The 16,906-nt window shown below is 43.3% G+C and overlaps 1 protein-coding gene across 1 annotated transcript in view; it reads left to right on the forward strand.

The window, feature by feature from the left end:
* The window catches only part of Lpp (LIM domain containing preferred translocation partner in lipoma), a 597,188-nt gene that overhangs the window by 154,431 nt on the left and 425,851 nt on the right, over nucleotides 1–16,906 (forward strand). Inside the window, exon 4 of the mRNA XM_032900039.1 lies at nucleotides 3,604–3,664. The gene's annotated coding sequence lies outside the window, so the exon portion shown is untranslated. The remainder of the gene's footprint in view (nucleotides 1–3,603; nucleotides 3,665–16,906) is intronic.

A 16,906-nucleotide genomic window follows, 5' to 3' on the forward strand; every position in this document is an offset into this window, starting at 1 on the left:
TGGCCTTTTAATGTCTAGTGCTATAGGTGTGAAAATAACATTTCTCCTCAGGATTCCTAACGACTCCTATTTGGTTTCTAGATTTGTCCATCGTAGGCCTCTCTTAAATATCATATTATGGGATTGTGCATTACCTGTAGGCCAAAGCAATTTTACTTAAAAAAAAATTCTTGATTAATTTAAACATAATCAGCCAGGATGTCAGATGATTTCACTGTTTCTGATCGATGCTGACAGGTGAGGAAATTAAAATCAGGGAGGGAAGCAATTAAAAACTGACAAACATTACTTTAATGAGACAACCAGATCATTTATAAGCCACGGAATATGCTGTGTTCTTGATAAAGGGTCTTAGAATGGTGGCCAGACCGTACAGGCAGGACTCACCTCAGTTTCGATCATCAGAGTTGGGGCAACTCATAGTTGTCCTCTAATGCCTTTTCGTAATTTAACATCATGGTTACTTCTGGGGACAGAATTTCACACTTACCGTCATAACATCATTTACTTTAAATACATCTTATTATAAGTAATCTTTTGCCATTTGAAATTTATGAAAGTACAAAAATGTAGATGAAATAAGTTTTGGTTTTCTCTAAGAGGCTGATAGGCAGTCATGGTTCAGGCTTCTGGAAAGAGGACTTTTTTTAAAAAAAAATGTATCTTTCCTCACAAGCCCTAGCCATTAGGCTGGGACTGGATTCCAAAGGAGACCAGATCTCAGTTCGCCACTTTTATGGTTCTTGGCTTGGCAGCTTTCTCTGTTCAGAATGTCTGCGATGAAGGGCTGAGTAGATGTCAGCAGAATTGTTCTTTCTACAAAGCTTTGTCTTATTTGTTAGATGAGACTTCTTGTTGATATTTTTTTGCATCATCGCTTTAGGGTTTAAAATTTTCTTGCTTGAATTAATAGATTCAAAGCAAAGTCTATGAAAAGCCAATTGAAAGGGTCTGTTGCGCATCATGATCTGCGTGCCCCCTGCCCCCGACCCATGGTCTGTGTGCCTCTCCACCTGTGGTCTGTGTGCCCCCATCACTCTTCCATGGTCTGTGTGCCCCTCTACCCATTGTCTGTGTGCTCCCCGCCACCTGTGGTCTTTGTGCCCCCACCACCCAAACTGTCTTTATCATCACATTCTACCTGTCTCTGTCTACTTCTTTTCACTGTTGGTTTTATGTACTTGCTTGGTTTTATTAGGATAAAACAAAAAATGTAATCGTGCTATTTTGGTTTCAGTTAGGTCCTGAGTCCTGCTTTACATAAATTCCAATTAATAGGTTGAGAATTTACAAGTCCGAGCTTGAATATATAGACTGTTTTTTGGCTGAAATTGCAGCTGGAGGTGAGAACATTCTTCTTGCGAGGGGGAAGATAGTTTGAGAAATGTTAAATCTTCTTCAGATTTGGGGCCAGCCTACTTAAAGTACAGAAGCAGTGAAGGATATCTGGCTTCCTTGCCAATGGCTGTCACTGGATTTGCCAGTTTTCCTGTCTCCTCGTGGCTTCTCAAGAGTTTCTCTGCCCTCCGGAACACCTGGGACACATGACGCTCACACCACACGCTAGCGAGGCAGCGCATGTCGCTGCAGTGGTTGGAACAGCTTTTCCATGCCCTGTGAGGAGAGTTTTGGGGGAAATTATGTCTGCAAGCCCCGTATGCTGCAGGTCCCTGTCTCGTGCCTTGCGTTCCAACACTGTGCAAGTGGATGCTGCGTCTGTGAAACCTCGCTGTTCGTGGGACCCTAGCACTAACATTGGCTCTCTTAGTCGTGTATCACCTCGTGCTGAGCCCGCTGATGCCAAGTCCTCTTCTTTTACCTATGCTGAGGCAGAATCCTCAACTAAGTAGAATGTGCTCTCTGGTTATTTTTTTTAAATTATGTATTATTTGTACCCAAGACAGGTTTTCATCGTGAACTTTGCATGGTGTGTACAATGTACCTTAGTCCTCTTCGTTTGCATTTCATCCATGCCTGACCCTTTTCGCTGTCCTGTCATCCTCCACTCCTCTTAAGTGGACCCTTTCTAACTTCGTGTCTCCCTTCCCTCTCCTTACTCCCCCTCCCTCCTCCCGTTCTCTCCCTCCCTCAAGTCACTACTCTTTGTTCTGCTTATGAGAGAAAATAGGAGCTGTTTATTTTTCTGAGTTTCGCATTCTTTGCTTAATTGCAATTGCGATTTCTGATTTACATACTTGTTTTCCAGTCCCCGAAGTTAAGTCTCTCTCTCTCTAATCAGGCAGCTTCTCACCACATATAGGAGGCAAGCGCTTGGTATGAAAGTTTAAGGCTAAATTTTTATCTGCTCCATGTTTGTTCTGTGACCTTTGAAGTTCAGTTTCTAGATTTGTAAAATTGGAGCAGTAAGGACTCACTGAGTGTATAATGAAGATGATTTAGGATGTAATGAGTGTGTGGTATTCTCTAGACTACAAAATGGAGTCTAATGTTAAAGGAGGGCTAAGGTTTTGATTTTGGAGGAGGAGATGAGATTTTGGCCAGGCCTCTTATCAATCATGTTTTCCTATTGCATTTTGAATGAGTTATGAAAACTGGACATTTTAGCAAACCACTTTTCTATCCATCTCTGTGAAATATCAAACAAGTTGCCCCATGTTCTAGCCATTCTGTCAGGAGCTCCGTCTCCTTGAGCCTAAGGCAGTGCCCTTGGCACAGACTTGAAAATGCAGCTAGCGGGGAGCTAAAACTCTGCCTTTAGCTTTGGGGCTTTGGGAAGACAACTGATTCTCTAATATTTTATTTTTCTTTCTGTGTGTATGCTCATATGCATGCATGTGTGTGTGTGTGTGTTGAGGCCACTTAAGAATGGTACAGGTAATCTCATGATATTTCAAGGTTAGAATAATAAATCTTAGAAATATCCATCTCAGAAAATGTCCTACTGGTGTGTATTTGGTTCATGAAAAGAAATGTTAGCATTTTGCTTATGACCACCGTGTATATAGAGGAAAATCTCTGTGCCCCACCAAAGGGTTAGGTGAAGACAGGCTTTGACTAGGTAATATAGATAGTCTCCATCCTCATGTGAGGAAGTCGCTGGAGAAAATTAATAGTTCGTTCAAAGCTGTTGGTAAGAGGAAGAAGGTTGTACTGGCTCTAAGTGCCACGGGCCGTTCCTACTCCCCGGGCAGGCAGAGTAGAGCGCTGGTTTGGCTTTCATGCCCTCCTCTAGCAAGACCAGTAGATGACGTGAATGAGCTGTGTTCCTTATCCTCATGACCTAGGAGAAACTGAGGCAGAGAATGGAGGTCACTAGGCTAGTGGCAGTGCCTCTGGACTCATGTTCTGCCACCTATCACATCATACTGTATACTGACGGGCAAGCCATCATTTCTGAACAGTAATGACCATTCTGCGTGCTGTGCTTGCGAGACTCTCACAAGAGCTGCCGGTTCTCGTCATTTTTCCTCCTTCTGGGAAGTTCTACCTCCCTCTCCTACGAGCGGATGACCTCTTCCCATCGCTTTACCAGGTTCATGAGTGAAAGGAGAGAACGCATGTAGAACTGTTTTGCACGCTGATGGATAAAAGTGGACACAGTGCCCAGTGCCCACAAGTAACTGCTGTCTGTTTAATTTACAGAACCTAGCAAATCGTCTGGCTGAGCCCGTGACCATTGTTCCAGAAGCCAAACACTGCTGAGGTAAGAGAGGACTGGCGTCTCCACGTCCTGTAAGGCTGATAAACGTCTGAATCTGTGGTGCTCGAGTTTGGTTTTATTGGAAGAGATGGAGCAGCACTTTTTGGTCAATAGACTCCCAGGTCTAAGGCAGGAACCTGCTGTCTGATTTACCCTTTCCTCTCGATTTCTATCGTTTTAGCACCTAAAATGCAAAAATCTGGACAGTTTGGGAAGTTGACATTTAATGGGCACTTGAGAACCTGCAGCTTTGCTGTACAATAGGAAAGTCTTTTCCACAGTCGTATCCTGCCATTGGGCAGTGCATGGCAGGCAGGCAGGGATGCCATGTTTCCTCAGCGCACTTTCTCCCAGTGTCATTTTTCACTAAAGTAGAAGGGCAGAATTGTTTGGCTCTGAATGAGCTGAGGAATGCTTCTCTGGGTTAGATTGTGTCCTATCTACTTGATACGTCATCTAGCCTCACGCCACAGATCGTCCGGTTCCCTTGAGAGGAGGACGCAGAGGGTGGGGCAGTTTTTCAGTTTTGTGCCTCTCTGCAGGGGGAGCATCACAAAGGTAAGAGAGAGCATTCCAGAGACCTTCCTCATGAGGTTACCCAGGAAATGGAGAGTGGTAGAAGGGAATGGGGTGCCCTCAGTTCAACTTCTCTTTTCTTCCGTGTGGACAACCTGCTGATGGTCGTACCTCTGTGTTCAATGTGATCTGCCAGGATTTTTTCCTAGCAGGTGACGTCATCAACATGGTGTTCCTAACCATGGGAACTTGGAGTAGAAAGCTAAGATTTTGAGTCATCATTTAGAATGCTGTAAACAGTCGTTCGGGAGATCATTATGTTAATAACTTCAGTGTACTATTTCAGTGATGCAGAATTGCAAACATGACCTCACACAGTGCTTTAAAGAAACCTAAAATTGGTTGCTACTGACCCCCAATCACGGGGTTTACCAATTTAGAATCAAATATAAATTATAGTTTTAGGCTAGTATGCTTTTTAATGCTATTATTTATCAAATATACTAAATCTGAAGCAGGTGGGTAACATGAATTGAGAAACTTCTAGAATGAACACAGTTGTGAGTCTAATTGGGCTTTTTCTTAGACCTACATAAGAAAATGCTATAAAGAAATGTGTATTTAAAAATACAAGATTTTAGGGGTTGGGGATTTAGCTCAGTGGTAGAGCGCTTGCGCAAGGCCCTGGGTTTGGTCCCCAGCTCTGAAAAAAAGAAAAAAAAATACAAGATTTTTTGTTTGTTTGTTTTAGTTTTACTGTGTTTTACAAAATGTCTCCACAAAAACTTGTTCCTCACCTATCATTTTCATGGACAGAAATATCAAAAGAAGATTTCCTGCAGGCCTCTCTTTTCTAGTTTATGATAGTCCCTGTGACATGTACTTTTAAGTCAGAAAGGGAGGTGGTAAGTCTTCCTCCATTCTCTGACACTAATGTGGTGCCAACTTTCAGGGGATCTGGCCAATTCACCTACCATTAACACCCTAACAAAGAGGATGACTCCTCCTCTGTCCTTTGACCAATCCAGGGTGAACCATCTCACCAGCTCGGACAGGTCAGAATGCCATAAAAGCTGAGGAGATTTTGATGTAAACCTGCCCAACTTCTCTACGTCAGCAGGCATCACACACGTTACATGGGATCCCTTAGTTTCTATTTATTAAATGCTGATACGGTAAGCTTTGGGGTTCCTTTAGTTGTCTCCATCCACTTTCTCACTGAAATCTATCTCAAGACAAAAAAGAGATATTTTAATTAAATCTTGGAAAGTTTACAATGATTGCTCTTTAAAATGGTAAATTTCTACCCTCTCTTTCTCCCCCTACCTACTTATTTACCTATCTGCCTAGTTCTCTATCTATCTACCGAAATCTACCAACCCTGTCTGTCTGCCTATCTATCTATGCATTGGTTTGCCAGTCTTCTATCCAGCAATGTAATCTTTATCTTTTGGACTTATAAACTGGTACAAACTGAAGGGTAGAATGGTTTCATCCTTTGAGAGATGGCAAACTAAATATTCTGGGAGCATGATATTCGCATGTAAAACAGTCTTGTGGTAAAAACGTGTGTTGGTGGGAATAATAAAGAACAACAGTGTTAGTCCGGATTAGACTTGACAGTGTACATGTCAGCAGATATCAATGAGTGTAATCATTATTTTCCCTCTGCTTTTGATGTTGATCCATCACTATGGTGCATTCCTTGTCCCATTTCCAAACCAAATCTATTTAAAGCTGTGCTTCATAGGATTTGAAATCATACACCCTGTTTACTCTTAAAGAACATGAGGTATCATTTCCAAATAGTTGTCTCTGTACTACAACAAGAGCTGACTTCTGGCTTCCTGCAGATCATTGGCTGTCTCCATTTTCTACATGGTGACTCATTGGAGGGATAAAACAAAATTAATTCTTATAGACTTATTTATATTGCCCTTGAAATGTAATTTTCATTTTTGGGAAATTGCCTTGAATACGATTAATCAGCCATTCTTTTTGTTCGTGTGTGTGTGTGTGTGTGTGTGTGTGTGTGTGTGTGTGTGTGTGTGTGTATGTATGTGTGTATAGAAGCCCTAATCATACGTGGATTTCTTCTTTGTTACTTAGATAGATTATTGCAGAGGGGAGCAGTGAGCGCTTTGTGTCATGTGGACTGGAAGCGGCCAGAATTCCCTTAGTCCTGATGTCAGCAGGCAGTGTCACGGTGGGCTAGGCATCGTCCTCTCTGAGTTCATTTTAGCACCTGTTACTAGGCAAAGGTGTACCAGTTGATCGTGTTTTGATCTGCTGAATGGTCTAGTCACTCCAATATCATCCTCCTCTTCTGCCATGTTTCCAAAATCCTGTGACTTCATCACAGAGCCTTGTGTGGGAAATCAGTATTCTGGTTAGCTCTTGATTCTTTGACCTAACAGAGAACAGTTACTGATTGGGTTTTAGAGTGTATGTATCCTGTAATTGTGTATTAGACTCCCGGCTGTTCGTTCCTTGTTTCAGCAACGTGCAATTTCAGGTTAGACAGGAAGGGAGTCAGCCTTCCTCTAGGGCTGTGGTTCTCACCCTTCCTAAAGCTGGGACTCTTTACTGCAGCTCCTCATGCTGTGGTGACCCCAGCTATACAATTATTTCCGTTGCTTCTTCATAACTGTAATTTTGCTACTGTTCTGAATCCTAATGTAAACATTGTTAGAGATAGATGTTTGCCAAACATGGTGTGACCCACAGGTTTAGAATGGTGGTTCTCTGTGATTCGTTGTTTTATGTCTCATTTTAGAGTCCCCGGTAAACTTAGTCACTATTAATACCACTAAGGAAAGGTGAATTTCTCTTCCGCTGTTTAATTTATCCAGTGTGAATCCTCAGTCTTGTTAGGACAAGTCAGTATATCTTTTAAAACCAGAGGGAATTTTGTGATTTAATCTACCCAACATTTCTAACTTGAGAGTTGGGAATTTTGGGATCATGGAGGGAATCTAATTGGTCTGAGGTGTTAGTGCCAATGCTAGACCAAAATGTCTTTTTATTTTATACTTGTTTGCATATATATGTAGTGTGTGTGTGTGTGTGTGTGTGTGTGTGTGTGTGTGTGTAGATATACACACTTAACCCATGTGCCCGTGAAAGCTGAGGTCAGTGTTGGGTGTCTTTTGCCCTCTGTCACTCTACACGTGGAGTTTGAGACAGTGTCTCTTGCTGACCCTGTGCTCAGTGATTGGGTAGACTGGCTAGAGAGCTCCAGGGATCTGTCTCTGACTCTCCAACTCCCACAAGTGCTGCTGCACCAGGCCTGTAAGTAATGCCTGGACCTGAACTCAGCTCCTTAGGCATGCACTGTAAGCATTGCAACCACTTTCCTCACCCGGCCATCTCCACAGCTCTTACAGTTGAACCTTTGCTTTACTTGGGAATCTTGAGAAATGTCTTCCTTTAACTGCCTTTTACTTCCTTAATCGTTACAGTTTTCTACTTCATACAGAATCAACACCAGTGTCTTTCCTCCAACATAGATGCACAGCTTGTTGTATTTCTTAGGAGAGTCTTCCCTCCAAGGGCATCTAGTTCTTGCCTTGCCACTGTATTCTGTTACCTTCTACCTTTTTCTGATCCACTTGAACTGTGTGAAGCTGAGGAAGATGGCTGTGTCCTGAACAGTTGGGGACGTTAACTAAGAGAAGATGGGTAAGGAACAAGTAAGCAGGAGGCAGGAGAGTACTAGTCTACACAGTGAATCCAGTTGAGAGTGTGCTCTCCCCAGCTGCTGGAGCTACCCCACGTCGATAGTAGAGCCGTTCACGTTCTCAGACCCATCCTGTGCCGTGGTGTCCTGGGCCTAGGCTGAGGCTGAGAAACAACTGGTCTTTCCATGAGTCTTCAAGCTTCAGAGGAGGCGGCGGTAACTACCCGTCAGATAGACGAAATGTAGAGACTGCTGGGCCTAGGCACTCCCTGCATCCTAAGCCAGTCTAGCCAATGACTGGGCAAGCGCCAGCTTCAGTGAGAGACACTGTCCCAAAAGTAAGGTGGACAGTGACAGGGGAAAAGATACCCAACACAGACCTCTTAGCCACACAGTACCTACATTTAGAGGTTGGAAGTTGTTGTACCATCGGTGGGTCAGAGGCTCGCTCTAATCATTCTGATGTGACTTTAGAATAAGCAACATTTTTCCCTCTGGGCCTCTGATTCTCCTTCAGTGAAGTGAGAGTTGGTAGAGACTCCACAAAAGGTTCCCCTACTCGGATTTTCTTGAGTTTCCCGTTTGCCTCAGCTCTCTTAGCAAGTTTGCAGCTATGCTAATGTGCAAACCACGGAGCATCTCTCTTGTTCAGTATGAGCATCATCACCGCTTGGGCAGGGGAAGAGGTGAAGGGGAGGGAAGTCACATAGCCATGAACTATCTGAAAAATACACATCGTCCAAGAATGCCAGCTACAACTTCAGGGTTTTACAGATACTCCGAAGGCTGTGCATGCACGAGTTCTACAGCAGACAGAAGGTATTCTCTGTGAGAAGCCAGGTCTCCCATTTGGTTGTTTAACGATACCTGTCCCTCTTGGAATTTCTCTACAACTCCTCTGTTCTTCCCTGCAGCCTCCCTTAGCATGACTCTGGGCATTGACATATACGTAACTGTTCAGTGATTTTTTTTTTTTTTAACTTCTCACTTCATTTATTAGGTGTTCTTTTAGTAAATGTAGTTATAATTTTTTTAATTCAGTACTTTTTGAGTGTTTTTTAATACAGTAGATTGTATACAGTATTTTTTTGAGTGTTTTTTAAAAAGTATTTTTACACACACACACACACACACACACACACACACACACACACACACACACACACTCAGGCTCACCCCCTCCCCCAGTAAAAACCACATGCTTATAAAGGTGGAAAAATCTGGTCGAAGCAGTGTGATTAGTACCCAGCTAAACTTGGATTTAAATTCAATCAACTCCAGAATACAAGTAGTTCCAGAGATGGCGTTGGCTCTAAGTGGGAATTCTACTAGAAATTGGCAAATGGCTTCAGAGGAACACAGTGGCTGCTTTCTGGGTTCTTTGGTCAGGGACAGGATCAGACCTTGTAAGTAATTTAATATGATAACTCATTAATTTAATTCTTATCTCTACCTTCAGGCAGAATAATGAATGTCAAAGTGCTAAACCCAAGTCATAATTTTTTTTCTTGGTTTTGGAACTTCTAGAGTCGTCCCCTTTTTGAGCTGAGGGAAAGCAAAAAGCAGTTAGGGTCACAAAAAGTGCGTGAGCTCTTGACTGACGTGGGACTCGGGCGCTTCGGGTAACGTTCGCTGTTCTTCCCTGCTGTACGGAGCACGGGGCTTTTCACAGAGACTGATTTCTGCCCATACAGAGCTCCACGTTCCAGATGTGGACAGCTAGAATTCAGCTTCTGCCAAATCATAATGACCGCCACATGTGTGAACTCTACACTTGGTGCTGGGGACCCTCTCTAAGCTTACGTGGGAACCAGCCGGTGCCAGAACCAGAGGTGCAGGCATCAGGGGTTGCCAGGGGCAGTACACTCACTTCAGTGGTGGGGCTGAGCGGCTCCAACTTTGCAAAGTTCAGGCAGGAGGCGGAAAGCAAGAAGGAGGAACAGACCCCAGCACCATATGCAGCCGTGCTTTCTATGGTTCCCGTCTTCTGCCGCTCAGTCACTTTGAGAGCCCCGCATGTCCTCTCTTAGCTCCGTGGTCCTCTCAAGGGTACTTGTTTTCTTTAGGTCTCAGTTTTGTTGTCTCTAAAATGGAATTAGTACCTTAACTACCAAGAGGTTGAATATATCCTAGTTTCTAAATTGATGGTTCTCAACCTTCCTCATGCCGTGACTCTTGAATGCAGGCTCTCATGTTGTGGTGGTGGCCCCAACCATAAAATTATTTTCATTGTTACTTCATAAAAGTAATTTGCCACGGTTATGAATCATAATGTAAATACCCGATATGCTGGACATCTGATATGTGACCCTGAGGTAGGCTGAGGGGGTCCCAACACATAGGTTGAGAAGCACTGATCTACATCATTAGCAGTTCTTCTGGCATGGTGAAATAGAGAAAAGTACTTTGTTGTTACTTGTTCTGTTTCCTCACGGAATCTGTTTTAGGTCCTTACCCATCAGAGCCTCCTCTGATGACCTACAGCCTCTATGCTACCTGAGGGTCTCCTCAGAGACTAATTCAGATCTGATCTACCCTAATGGCCTTGAATCAGTCTGCATTGGTACCAAGTCCCCTGCTTGTTCCTTTGAGGAACCTTCCTATGGGCCACACCCAGCTTATAACCTCTGGCTCACTGCCAGCATTCCTGGGGCATGTGCTACTCAGGTCCACAGGGGGATGGGGGAGGGAGGGGGGAGGGAGGGGGTGGGGGGGAGGGAGGGAGGGAGGGCAGGCCTTGAAGTGCTCCTTGGGAATAGAGGAGCACTAGGTTGAAGGGATCCAGCAGGCTTTATCTTTTCAACACCCTTCATTTCCTCAGAAGTGCTGCTCACAGAAGCCAAACTGGAGTGGATTCCAAAGTCTCTCTGATCCCCAGATCCATGTTCTTTTTATTAAATCATAGTGTTTCAGTTAAGAGGAATGCAGGGCTACGTGTGTGATAACGTTTCTTTCCGTGTAATGTGACTGTTTCCACACCGACTGTTCTATTCTCTTACTCAAATCCTACAGGAAGAATTAAAAAAAGAAAAAAAAAATCTTGCACTGAAAGCCAGGATCCTGCAGTTTAATCAGTTATTTTCGCTCTTTAATGAGGGTGACTATTGTGAAATAAGTAATTATTAATTACTCAAAACTAATGAAATATTTTAGTTTCCTTGCTAAAAAAGCATATGGATGCTAATAGAAAGCATATGGGTGTTTTTTTTTTTTGTGGAGCATATTGGTGGCTGGACAAATTACTGTGGTGCCAATATGCCTTTGCTATCTGGCTGGGGCCATCTCTCCACTACGTGTGCTGGCGTCTGAGTCCTTGTCTGTGGAAGGGATTCTAGAACCTCCCATCTGATTCATGCCTTGGGTTGCTTTGGGAGGTAGAGTTCTAGGCCTCATCCTCCCCTTGCCTGCATTCAGACATTCTTGATTGGGTGTGGATGCAGTGTAAAACCTCTGGGGCAGGAGGTTGCTGTGGGGCTCCCTTGCTGAGGACTCCAATCCTGCACTGCCCAGCTAAGGACTAGGCATTGAAAGTTTGTCTACCCAGCACTCTACTGCATGCTATAAGCAGTACCTTTTGAGATAGTGACACTGGGACCTCCTTGCTCCACAAGGGACCCCATGTGAGTCCCATGGACAGAGTCCCATCTTCGCATTGTAACTCGCTTCCAAAGAGGCATAGTAGCTATGGCGTCCCACTGGTCCTGAGCATGGCTGCAGAGCCAAGCTGTAGTCTGTATCAGCAGTTCTTTTCTCTTGCTGCATATTTAGTCTGTTAAAATGCTTGGTGGATTACAAGTAGTTTGTGTAAGTGCAGGCTTGTGAGGTTTGAAAGCAGCATGGTCTATTTGAGATGGTACCTGGCTGAGTGTCAGAAAGACGCGATTTTGTAGCAAGTTTCGGAGCCGTTATTTATCACCTGTTTAAAATAGCTTGAATTGGCATCTAGGGATGGAGCCAACAGGCCTGTGGAGCTGAGTCTGACCCAGGGCAGTGCATGAGCCCATTGGTGCCTTGTGGAGTGATGTGTGAGCCAGTGATGCCTTGTGGGCTGAGGGAATTTGGAGAATGCTCTTTTTCTTAGATGTTTCTTATATGCCCAGGGACCATAGTTGGCTTTGAAGATAATTAATTGGATTTTGATATAGCAATAAAAGGAGTTGAAGTGTTAGTCTCTGACATGCAAGAAAAAGTTTGCTTGAGGCAGACAAATATCAGGAATGCCGAAGAACTGGACAAAGATCATAGAAATGTATTCTTGAGAAAAAAAGCTTTTTCTTTCGTTCTTCCTTTCTGTCTGTCTTTCTTTCTTTCATTTCTTTCTTTCTTTCATGTTTGTTTGTTTCTTCCTTCCTTCCTTCCTTCCTTCCTTCCTTCCTTCCTTTCTTTCTTTCTTTCTTTTTTGTTTGTTTCTTTGTTTCTTTCTTTGTTTCTTTCTTTGTTCCTTTCTTTCTTTGTTTCTTTCTTTGTTCTTCTTTGTTTCTTTCTTTGTTTCTTTCTTTCTTTCCTCTATCTTTCTTTTCTCCTTCTTTCTCCCCCCCTCTTTCCATCGTGTGTGTGTGTGTGTGTGTGTGTGTGTGTGTGTGTGTGTGTGTGTGTGTGTACTTTATGTTTCTTCATCTGCATTGGCCAACATAATTTTCTAGAAGCTTTGAATTCCAGCTGGAATTCTACAAGATGTCTTATTTGTCTGGCCAGGTAAGCCACCTAGTTAACCCTGCCATGTGACATGGCAGTGGAGCGAGCCCGTAGCTCACAGGGACTGTTCATCACTCTTTCTCTTTCTGTGAAAGTCTTCAGTGATAGGTGGGTGGGTGGTCACTTCCATAGCCTTCACTGCGGAAAACGGAATGGTAAAGTAACCTACAACATGAAGCTATTTTGTTCAACAGACTCTGAGACCGATAGCCTTTCTGCTGCAGGGGACCAGCTTTCACCAACATCCCCACATCAACCTCCAAGCCCCGCCTCATTTTTCTATGTGGTTCTTGTCTTCCTGTCCAGAGGACCAGAACCTATTTCTCTGTCTAGGAAAGCCCTGTGTGTCAGTTAGTTTTGGAATCAGTCTTAGAATTTAGTGTTCTTATTTTGTTTTGCGAAAATGTCTTGAAGTCATAGGCTCAAATGACCTTCCTGCCCCAGGCTCCTCCGTAGCTGAAACTAAAAACACAGATTATTACACCTGGTCCAATTTTGTTTTACTTTGTGTTATCATGCCGTTATCATCTCTCACTGAATTTTCTGGCACAGTTCACTGGACAGAGTTTCAACAGAGCAGCACATAGAATTATATTCTTCAATAGTGAATGAGAGTGAATATAGAATTGCCCTTGTTTGTATCTGAGCTGAGTATGAGGCTCCCATGCTTAAAGGGTTTAGAACCCCCAAAGGGCTTCAGACATTCTCTGTAGTGCAGTCCCCTCCTGCTTACCCTGTCTAGTTATTGACAGGCCTGGAGTCTCTGCCCTAATCTGACCAAACCTTAGAGAGATGGTTGGTTTTGGAGTCGCTGCATAGCACTCAGAAGGCCTTGGCTGAATCCTTTGTTTCTTTGAGAGTCCATTAAGAATTAAGTGGTACAGGTGGCATCTATGCTGGCTTTTATAGATGGACACAGGACAGCAGTCACTTGTGATCTGCTTCGTGTGCCAGGTTCTTACCAAAAGCACGAGTTCCCATCCCCATACAAGTGAGGAGCCCGTTGCTTAGCAATCGGGCATTTCACAAACACTCTCCCTTGTAGGCATTAAGCTATGATGTATGGTGTCTAGGTGTTTGCCTTTTACAAAGCAGGTGCAGGGCGTGCAGGGCTACGCATGCCCATTAGGAGAGCATTATGGAGCGGGGTGACAACTGGCAGAGCTTATGACCATAACTAAGATAGGAGGGCAGATGGAGTGCAGAGCGAGCTCCTCCAGCTTCTTGCTCACATGTACCTTTGAGTCTTTGGAGAGGCACAGCATGATTGTTTCCCGAGCCGTCTGCGATGCACTTTCACGGGCACTGACCGCACACTCTCCTTTGCCTGCTACTGGTCCTAGTGAGACTCTTTCCCCCTTGGTACCCGTTCCCTTTCTGTTTCTTATGCTTCTTCCACCCAAGTAGCCCAAGGCCCTGAAGGCTCTCAGATAGCACTGTCTTCTCTATCGGACTGTGGACGTGTTGGCAGAGGGACAATTCACAAATCTGTTAAGCCCATAGTAAAAATAGCTTATGATCTATGGGACTCAGTATTAAGCGAGATGATATTAACGAGGTTTGAGCGCTGCTCTGAAATGTGGCAGCTGCACATATTGGCTGTGTTTCCTCCCTACCTCTGGCAGCTTGCGAGCAGTGTTACCATGACACTCCTTGGGCTCTGTTTAGATCAGCTATTTTCTGAAGGAGTCCCTGACCTTCCCCACAATAGAAACCGTTGATGTGGTCATGTCAGAGCCTCCTCAGGATCTGTTTGACTGCCGAGCCCCTAGTCGTCACTTGGAAACTGGAGGACACAGGCATCGAAAGTTTAGGAGGAAGAAAAGCTATAAAATGTCTTCTAGCACTGCTCTGCAGGCATCGTGGCCACTGAAAGTGAGTGGTTTGAGGCCTGATTTCCAGTCAGGCGATATTTCACCGTGTCAAAATGAGCCCCGCCTCACTTTCTCTTTCAACTCTGAAGGCTATGAGTGAAGCACGGTTGGGACATCATTGTTCCTGGAAGTGGTCAGAGAAGAGACTAGAAAGGGGTGGTACCTCGGTGCAGAGAAAGAAATGCAGCAAGGTGTCATAGCTTAAGTTGTGCCTCCAGATTGATGAGTTTGGAGCACAATTCCAATGCAGCAGAGTGGCAGGTGGGGACTTAGAACAGGTCATTAGAATATAAATGCTCTGTTATCATGAATACAGTTACCATGGGAGCTGGGCAGTTATCTCCACTGGGGTTATTATAGTGAGAGCTCTCCTGCTTTCCAGGAGTCATAAGACTCCTGCTGTAGTCTTGCCCTTCTGCCTTCTATCTCTAGATGGTACAGCCTAAAGTCCCTCATCAGATGCTGCTACAGTGGTCTTAGACGTTCCAAAAGTTGACTCAGATAAGCCTCCATTCTTTCTGAGTTGCATGGTATGAGCTATTCTGTTAGCTCCTCACAGATGGACTAAGATGAGGAGTACTGCACTCAGGGTGGGTCCCACAGGTACCGAGCTGTACTGAGGGCCCCTGGCAGGGCTTCCCGACCATATCCCATGCCTCTAGTTAGGAAGCTAATGGCTTGTTCCCTTGTATGAACCTTTTCCTGTTGCCATGTCCAACACCATCATTAAACTGCACAGAAGACATTCATTGCCAGTACCTGGCTTTTTTTTTTTTTTTTTTGTATTTTATTGTATAAATTCTCTTGTTCTAAAAGCTCACTGCCATGTGTAAATTGAATTCAAGGTCTTAGGGACCAAAATTGTGACTTTAGATGACTTTTCTTCTTCCTTTCCTCTGTCATTTTTCAGTCTTGGCATAAAATAGAGACTGAAACTAACAGGTCAAGCATTTACAGTAAATTATTATAGAATTGAATTTAGTGAGATTCACGTGAGGTCTCAATAATTTTATTAATTGCTGCTGAAAATTGGCAAATTTAGATTTTGGGGAAAAGTGTTTTGACCAATTTAGATTTTATTAAGACTTCTGGTATGCCATTTAATATTCATAAAACCAATATACTTTTATTATCCTCATTTTGCAATGAAAATATGAAAGTGAAATTCACTTCAGATGAATGCTTGTGGCTGGAGAGATGGCTCAGCAGTTAATGGCACTCGGCTTGGTGCTGTTCTAGCCCTGTATTTGATGCTTAGCACCCGATGGTGGCTCACAGCTATCTCTGACTCTAGTTCCTGGGATCTGGCTGTCACTTCTAGCTTCTGTGGCCACCTTCCATATGGTCCACAGACAAGTAGATGAAACTGCCATGCACATTAAATAAAATAGTTAGATATACATATAAAAAAATGAGCTTGTGAGTTGATTTGCACCAAGAATCTATGTGGGATCCCTTCTGTTTTACCTCCACACTTACAGGTCTTATTCCTTTTCTGGTTCTTCAGGTGTCTCCAGCCTTTGAAGGTTGTGGGCCAGCTCCTTAAGAGTTTGGGACATTAATGATAAGAGCCAAGTTCAAAAAATACTTGATACTTTGAGGACCACAGTAACTAATTTATTTTCTCAGTTGGCCCAGGAAAAAGTACTCCATTTCTTCCTCCAGTTTCTAAAATTTCCAGCAACTTTTGAAATAGTTTGTGTGACTCCTTTAACTTTTAATAGTGACATATATAGAACATATGGTAAAGAATTTTGGCTCTACCTGATTTGATTAATTTAATGAATAATGCAACTATGTTACTCTTTGGATTATTGAAGGTCGTAGGATTTTTTAATTTGACCTTTTAAGGTTTTATTTAGTATTTGCCTTATTTGTTAAATGACGTTCCCTTTGTTTTTCTAAGTTTGGTAGACTTTGGATGAGTTTAAAAACTGTATCGCATGCTGGGTGTGTGTGCATGCGTACATGTTTACAATACTATGTATGAAGGTTGAGGATGGCTTTACGGATTCGATTTTCTCTCCTTGTGCCTGGCTCCAGGGATTGACCTCAGGTTGCCTGATTTATACTGGAGACACTTTTACCTACTGATCCTGGATGAGTTTTATTGATAGCATTCAATTTATTGATAATATTTTCATTTTTTATAAAAAATTGCAAACCTGGGTCATAAAACTGGATCAGTTTTCTTTTATATAAAGAAGAATGTATTCAGAGAGACCATTGCTGCCTAATTTAAACTTCAGTGTGGAGATGAACCTAATCTGTAGTAAGTATAAATCTGGCTATATATAGCTCTGAGTTTCTCTTCTGTGCTGATCCAGGTGTTTGGAGACGATTAACTGAGATAATAATAGCATGGAAAGTTGAATACAAAAGAACAAGGATCTGTGTTTTCTACCTTTTTCTTTTATACAATGTATGTGTGCGTGTGTGTATGTGTGTGTATGTGTGTGCACGTGGGCCTTGTGCATGTGC

This window comes from Rattus rattus, chromosome 4 (genome assembly GCF_011064425.1).
Source record: "Rattus rattus isolate New Zealand chromosome 4, Rrattus_CSIRO_v1, whole genome shotgun sequence".
NCBI classification, from domain to species: domain Eukaryota; kingdom Metazoa; phylum Chordata; class Mammalia; order Rodentia; family Muridae; genus Rattus; species Rattus rattus.